Here is a 6,000-nt window from a genome sequence, read left to right on the forward strand (position 1 = left end):
GTGAGAGCTGGAAGAAGGCTGAAGTCAAAATCCTTGTTCAACCTCAGCTGTAAATGTGCACATCAGGCGACTCCAGCATCTCTCACTCTGGGCACATCCATGAAAGGCCACGGACACCGATTTGGGGGTCACCAGTACATTTCAGCGAGGAGGTGAATTCACACATGGGAATGGGTGAATGCTGAGGACCGAGTCTCTCTCCTCATGGGAACACTGGTGTTATAGGATGGAGGTGCCGGTGCCCAACAGTCATCGGCACCATAAATGTGGGAGTGGAGGTAATCCAGACCTAGACAATGCCCCATCCCAGCTGCCCGAGTCCTTCCTTCCAGCCACCAGCTCGAGTCCCCTTTACCTTGTTGCCACCAGCTGTTACCATGGCAGGGTTGGTAAAGATGCACCATCACCAGGGGTCTCCCTTGAGCTCAGCTCAGCAGGTGCTGAGTGAGTGGGTGTGAATGACATCCCGGCAGAGGCACTGCATGGGGCCTGATGGTTACCTGTCCAGCTCTCCCTGCAGCCTCTGGTTCTCCTCGGCGGCCATGGCGCTCGTCCTCTGCTCCTGCTGCAGAGCCTCCTGCTCGGTGTTCAAGAGCCTCCCCAGCTGCTCCAGCGCCACCTCATGCTGGAGCTGGTCCTTGTAGCTGTTGAAGGGAAACACACCCGCTAGCAATGGACACCAGGGAGACCGCAAAGCCTGGGTGAGTGGCTTCTCTCTGCAGCGCTGAGGGAGAGGGGGATAAGTAGGGGGCGGGGCTGGACAGAGAGAAGGGACAGACACTGGGCCAGCTCTGGGGGTCTCCTCCAGCCGAGGAGCCCAGTCCCCATCCTCCACCCGACGTGTCTCCATGGTCCCTTCCAGGACCTGTCAAAGCACCCCCCCTCCTTTATCCCACTGGGGAAAAATTCACTGTTGTCTGAACTCCACACCCTTCTCAAAGAAACCACCTCCCATACAGCAGAATTCCACCGCCCATAACAGCTGATCCTGCTCACCAGGTGAGCCCTCCGCCTCAGCTCGGGAACAGGACTCTCCCTGCTCTGAACCAGGCAGCATGGGGGCCAAAGGCTTGCCTGGTGGGGCCCAAGCAGCCACCAGGGCAGTTGCACATACACATGCACACACCCTGCTCCTCAAGGCACCCCCAGTCCAGCCCTTGCCTGTCTCTCCCACAGCCTCCCCTCAGCTCGGGCTTTTATTTCCTTCCTGTCTCAGTCTGCAGACTCTGTGTAGAGGGTCCCGCACAGCCCTCTCTGGAGGGCAGCAGAGCACAAGAGGGAGCCCCTGACCAGCCCCAGGCTGTTCCTCCTCCTGCAGGAACCTTCTCTGTTCAGTGTGACTCGGGAGCCTCCCCAGGTCCAAGGTGGAGACGGAGCCATCCTCTCAATCTTCCCTGTGCAGGCAAATCCCTGTCCAGACCCCCTTCCTGAGTTGTCCACACCCAGAGACAGGCTGACAGAGACCACCCAGGTTCCAGGGTTTCAGCCTCTGTCTGCAGCCCACCATCCCCACCTGCCTGCCCCATATCAGCTGTACTGGAATCATCTGCCTGGAGCCAAGACTTGTGGGGACTCAGACTCAGACACCTGCTGGGGCGGCTGTTGGAAGACAAAGGTTCCTTCGTGTGGCCTTTAGCCACGGGACGTGGGAAATAGAAGGTCGGGGTTGGGACTCTGCCTGGCTTTCCGGGCAGCGATCTTTCTTATCAAAGCTTGACAATCAGGGCCACGGACCATTAGGGTCCCCACCTCCTGCTTCCCTGTTGTATCTTGGAAAAGCACACGGATCAAGCATATTGAAACCATTAGTAAGCACCCTGCTGCAGGGCAGAAACTGCGAGTCCTACTCCCCATGAATCCAGATACGAGGCTTGCCACCCAGTCCATGTGTGCCAGGGGAACAAAGGAGTGAGTGTCCCAGTCAAGTGTCAGGTGAAATGAATACAGAGCCACTGGCCTGTGTTCCAGGCACCTCCACCTCCAACCTGCAGCCCTTCTGCAGACAGACCAAGCGCCTACAGCTCTCTGTCCAACCAGCAAAATCTACTGACTCACACAGTAGGTCCATCAAGCAAGGAGCTTCAAGTAGAACAATGAACTCCTCCTTCAGACCAGTCAAATGCCACCTGCACAAACCTTCCCATGTGAACAGACAAAAGAATATATCCACGCGGTTACGATAGGGCATTGAGATTAAGGCCTGGGGAGGGGTGGGCATCACAGGAGGCTCCCATCATTAGTCAGCTGGGAGCATTCCCACCACGTCAGACAGCACCCGCGCCCAGTGGGTGCTAACTAAGCGTCTCGTGAACACAGGATGGGTGAAGAGGAGGCAGAGATGGAGATGCCAAGAGGCAGAAGACGCTCATTCTGGCTGGAAGGAACGAGGGCCTGATAGGAGCAGACATCTCGGCACCCCGGAAGGATTGGGATCTGGGTGGAGAAAGGGGGCGGAAGGCTCCGGAGAGAGTCCACAGGAAGCACTGGGTGAGGGAATAAATGACCATCATCTCCCCCACGCTCACAGCATCAGCAGGCACCCTCAGCAGGCTCCGCAGGCTCAAAGCCCTCCCTGGTCCCTGAGATGCCAACTCCCTGCACCTCAGCTGCTCCCACGCAAGCCCCAGTGTTTGCCTAGCGTCTTGCTGAGGCAGAGGCAAGGGAAGTACTCAGCAGGGCCGCCTCACACGCACAGGAAGTGGGCAGCTCCCTCCTGTGCTGCTCCAAGTGTGGGAGAGCCTCTCTTTAGGCCTCTCTCCCTCTCTCTCCCCCGCCTTGGAGTCCTGTGCACATCACACCTCCCCCAGGCTCTGGGTCCCGCTGCACCTGCCAGGCCATTGCAATCACGGATCTGCCGGGGAAGGCGCTCAGCCACTTTGGCTGACTACATGCACAGACAGCCTTGATTTGTCAAAAGCACAAAATTAAGATTTGCGTATTTAAGATAAATCAATTGTACCTTTAAAAAAGGGAGTATGAAGAGTCAGAGGTAAAGGTGACATGAGAATGGCAGAGTACTGATAAGTAATGATGCAGGAGAAGGGAACACGGGGCTTTCACTATACTATTCCGTACACTTCCATATATTCAGCAGTTTCCAACGTTAAAATTAAAAAAAGAAAATCAGAAGCCCAGACTTTGAGACTTTGGGAGGAAAAGGCCTGGGGAGCTAGGTAAGGCATGCCCCTGAAAATCGGCAGCTGTGGTGAAGTTCCCCTCCTTGTTCTTGGTTTGGAGAGCAAAGGAAGAGGGGGTAGGAATCCCCAGGGGAGCTGGGACCCCAATGCGGATGCCTGGATTCCCTGAGCTGGGATTAGCTGGGCACATCCTTTTCCCCTGGGGGAACCTCCTCCCACTCAGTCTTCAGCCACACCAACTCCACATCGCTGAGGGTGAGGGTGGATTTACTTCTCTTCACTGTGAATCAGCGGGACCAGAGGACACACGAAGGGCCAGAGTGAAGGGGGGACAGGAGCCCGGGGGAGTTCGCCAGTCATCCACGAGCCGCAGGCACGCACCTGTCACTGAGCTCCAGGGTCGGATGCAGCAGCGTCTTCTTGCGGCTGTACTTGTCCCTGAGGGCCTCGTGCTCCCCAGACAGGTGGTCGTGGAGCGCCCCCAGGCAGGCATGGTCCCGCTGCAGAGCCTCCTGGGATGCTGCCAGCTGCTCATGCTGCTCTTGCAGAGTCTCAAGCTCTCTCTCCGTGGCCTCCTGCTGGTGCTGGAGCTGCAGGTTCCGCTCCCTGAGCACAGTGAGCGAGGCGCTCTGGGAGCTCAGAGTGGAATGTTCCACCTGCTGGGAGGGAGAAGGGATGATGCCTCACCAGGTACAGGCCCAGGGGAACCACAGGCTCTGGATCCCCACATCCCCACACGCAGTGAGGGCCCAGAGGGGGTCAAGTGCAGACACCAAAATAGCAGGACCCTCAGGAAGACAAAACCAGCCGTGCTGAGGACAGTTCTACCAGCACTTAAGGAACTGCTCTGGGAGAGCCCGAGGCATAAAAGGACTGTCACAAGGACCTAAGTTTAGTCCTGGGCCCCTCTCTGCACATGCGACCTTCCTTGGGCAATTTATGCCCTTTCTCCGGATAAGCTCCTTGGGTTCCCTCTTTGACTACTTTGAAAAGTACATAGAAAATCAGTAAGGATATAGAGTACCTGAACAGCACTACCAACCCACGTAACCAATATTTACAGAACACCCATCCCACAGCATTCAAACTCTCAGAAAGCTGAACCGGGAAGGAATCCGTCCTCACGCATTCTGAGGCCAGAATTACCCTGGTGTCCAGCTGCTCATCCCGCTCCAGACCCTCGGGCTGCAGGGGGTCCGGAGACTTCTGCAGCCTCTGGTTCTCCAGCAACAGGCCCTGGCTCTCCCGCTCCAGGGAGCTGACCCTCTCGGGGGCCCTCGTCAGGGCGCTGACCTCCATGGCCAGCTTCTCTTTCTCCTCCTGCAGCCGGTGCAGCTCCTGCTCCAGCTCCTGTGCCCGTGCCGCCTGCTCCTTCACCTGCTCTAGGTCCTGGCGCAGCTGCAGCCGCTCCCACTCGAGCTTGCTGACTTGGCTGCTTGTCTCCATCACTGTCTGCTGGAGGACTTTGTTTTCATTCTCCATGTCCTGCACACGGGCCTCGCTGCTGGCCTGGGAACTCGCCTGCAGCGAACGCACCACTTGTTCAAGATCCTTGATCTGCAGAAAAACACAATGGAAACCACACAGGCGTGATGTCAGTCCAAACTGGGGGCCTAACGTGTAGGCCTGGAATGACCATCTCATCATGGACCCAAAGGACGTCCTAGCATTTCCCAGAGGCCTGATATGGACACAAGGTGAATGGCACGGAGATCCCCACCCAGACAGTTCAAATCAAAACACATTCACAATAACTGATGATTTAGAAACAGAAACCACAGCTCCTCTTACTTAAGACAATGACAGTGACTTCCTTGGTGCTTTTTATCCTGGTCCACAGGGACCCGAAGAGCTGGCCGCCCAACCCTAATGCAGCTCCTCACGTCACTCTCCCCTGCAGACATTGCACATGATCTTATCTGCCCTGTGAATGCTCACCTGCCTCCACCACCTGCCTCCAGCATCACTAGCTTCTTCTCACCCTCCCAGCTCAGTGTGATTGATTGACAGCTCCTCAGGGAAGACCTGCACCAGGATTCTAAATGTCCTGCTCCTAACAAGACTTTCCCTGTACACATGAATATTCCCTCAATAGCACGTCTGAAGTCACCTGGCTTGTCACCTGTCATTCAGCCTGCTAGAATGCAAGCCAATTTGGGGGAGGGTGGACGCATGTCTCTTAAGTCTACACAGAACCATGCCGAGCCCCCTTTTCTGTCTACTAGAGAGGCTGAAGAACTCAAGTACCTGATACCCAGCCTCCCTTGCAGCTAGGGTTAGTCAGATGTCAGGTGAAGACAATGAGATGTCCACAGAGGGTACTGGGAGGCATTCCCTCTGTCTCTTCACCCTCCACATTCTTCCTGCCCACTTCTTGGGGAGGTACAACAGCCACTGCCAAAACTGGCAGAGCAGGAAGAGAGAAGCCTGGCTCCAGGGTGGCGTCCCTGAGCTGCTGCCCCAACACTGGGCTGCCTAGCTTGGACTTCCTGTAGTGTGAGGTGGACCAGCCCTGGAGGTTTGCCTGGGCTCAGAGCGTGAAGCTGGACATTTGAAGGGGGATCTTTGTCCTGCGGGCTGTCCCATGAGCTGCAGGACATTAAGCAGCATTCTAGCCTCTCCCACCACAGCCAGGAGCACAGCCAGGAGCACCTCCCTTCTCCTCCCCCAAGTCATAACAATCATAAACAAGATGGACAGTGTTGCCCAGCCAGTGTGGGTCAATGGTTTAGCATCAACCTATGAACCAGGAGGTCACAGTTCAATTATCTGTCAGGGCTTATTCTCAGGAGCTGGTTCGATCCCACTAGGCAGTGTGCAGGAGGCAGCCAATCAATGATTCTCTCTCATCATTGATATTTCT

The sequence above is a fragment of the Cnephaeus nilssonii genome, assembly GCF_951640355.1.
Source record: "Cnephaeus nilssonii genome assembly, chromosome: 15".
NCBI classification, from domain to species: Eukaryota; Metazoa; Chordata; class Mammalia; order Chiroptera; family Vespertilionidae; genus Cnephaeus; species Cnephaeus nilssonii.